This window comes from Ornithodoros turicata, unplaced genomic scaffold, assembly GCF_037126465.1.
Source record: "Ornithodoros turicata isolate Travis unplaced genomic scaffold, ASM3712646v1 ctg00001091.1, whole genome shotgun sequence".
NCBI lineage: Eukaryota > Metazoa > Arthropoda > Arachnida > Ixodida > Argasidae > Ornithodoros > Ornithodoros turicata.
The window spans coordinates 212,531-214,561 of NW_026999464.1; the positions used below are offsets into that span (position 1 = coordinate 212,531).

Here is a 2,031-nt window from a genome sequence, read left to right on the forward strand (position 1 = left end):
ACATAACAGGAAGAGAGAGAGAGAAAAAAGAATAATCCGACGTACACCCGGATGCATTAGCTGCGCTGGATTCAATACAAACTGCGAAATAAACCCAGGAGAAGGAGTATAAACAAATTCTCTTTACACAGCAACAAATTTAGCTAACAGGAACCATATTACCCAAAAGCCTCCGGAAGCAAATACACGCTTACATATATACACAAGAAAATACTTAAAAAAACTACAGCAAAAAAAAACGGGATTTTTCTTTCCAGGGTCCGGGAAAGACATCTGGAAATCGGCTTCGGCGGACGATTTAGAAAAAAAAAAGTGGAACGCTTCACCACTTTGGGTGTCATCCTTGCGCAGGGGCCATGCTAATCTTCTCTGTATCGTTCCAATTTTAGTATATGTACTTTGGAACTATGTCTTACATGCACCCCATGCTATTATTTATCAGGGCTCGGAACCGTTATTTTTTGGGGTTCGGTTCAAGTTTCGGTTCAAGTTTATCGGTTCGGGTTCGGGTTCAGCACAGCCAAAATGAAGGTTTGAACCGATATTTACCGGTTCGAACCGTTTACGTCTGTGTTACAAATCAGCAGAGTTCGATGTAAATCGCTACTGTAACTCCTGTAAGTTCCTTTTGTTAGTAACTTGTACTAGAGTTCCGGGTTGTCAAACCTGTCCTGGGTTTCTTCTGACATCGGATACCTGCCCCGCCGGAGCATCATAATGATCTCCGCGACCTAGCATTGTCTTCGGCGGTCATACCGACCACTTTGAGGATTCACAGCCCATGTTTGTCCCCAGCCTGTTTCCCTATTTCCTTGTCCTACACTGACATAAGCATTAAAATGAGCGTCGAACCGAGGTCATACGAAGTGATCATTTTGGAAGGGCAACTAGTTGCAGGGCTGACGATAAGATGGGACGTAACAGAAAGGTGCAATGAGACAACGTCAAGGAGTACTGTGATTTCGAGGTGTTCACATTATCCCGAGATCTCAATGTAGAGGTTGTCGTATGTAAGCACTGCTATAACAGTGACCACAGTACACGAAAAAGGTGCATTTCGAATTCATTCATCCATTCATTCTGGAGAACACTCCAGTGTGCGTCGCACGAGAATGTATTTTTAAGCTTGTGGTCTTTAGTGTTGCCTTTTCGTTGCACAACCGCACGTGCGCGGTTAAGTTTTCTCTAAATTCCCGATATCAACTGTGCTGTAAATCATACACTCCGAAAAACGTCGTTTTTCGACAAACCAATGAAATCCGAAAAATATGCTCCTGTAAATGCAGAAATAAAACCCGTAACAGCAAATGTAACTTAATAACTCGATACTTTTACGCCGTGGTAACTTTCAGGGGGACTCGTTTCTTTTTCAGGTAACTTTGTCAAGGTAACTTAAACTAAGTTACAATTTTAATTCTTTTTTCACTCACGTACACTCAGTTTCTTAGTTTCTCTCCGGTTATTTCAAGGAATTCTATGCCATAAAACGTGATTTTCAATCAAACACGGTACTCTATTCAGGAAGTAAGCACCGCTGCCATTGAAATGAAGCTGAACCATTGTGCGCCCACAGGGACTAAGATGCAAAGCGTTCGAATTGTTAAAAATAAACGAAAATGATCTAAGCGTGTTGCACTCCTCCGCAGGCAGCTGAACGTTGAACTCAACTGCTCACACGCCCAGCAGCTCTGTAGTGCTAGTTTGTGTCCGAAGTAACTTGGAAGTAACTCGTTCTTGTTTCTAAGGAACTGAGAGTTATATTTTAAGCTGAAGAACTTGGATATTACCTTAGTTGCGTTTTTCATACGGTAACTTAACTCGTAAAGAGTTCTTTTTTACGGGAAACTTCTCTATCTACGCTAATTAGTATATCACATGTGAAAGGGAATATCTGGTTCCGGCGACGTCTTCCTCCTCGTTCCTACATCTTACTCCCTCGACAGAGAACCATGCAGTTCACAGCAGATCATCCTTTACTGTACTGAAAAAGTGCTGGGAAATGACGCACGGTGTACCATTGAACTTCATTGC

At 42.2% G+C, this 2,031-nt stretch overlaps 1 non-coding gene across 1 annotated transcript; it reads right to left on the bottom strand.

The window, feature by feature from the left end:
- Positions 1-306: 306 nt before the first annotated feature.
- Positions 307-409, bottom strand: LOC135376443 (U6 spliceosomal RNA). Its single transcript, XR_010417692.1, has one exon. It is a non-coding gene; the product is annotated as a U6 spliceosomal RNA (small nuclear RNA).
- Positions 410-2,031: the final 1,622 nt, after the last annotated feature.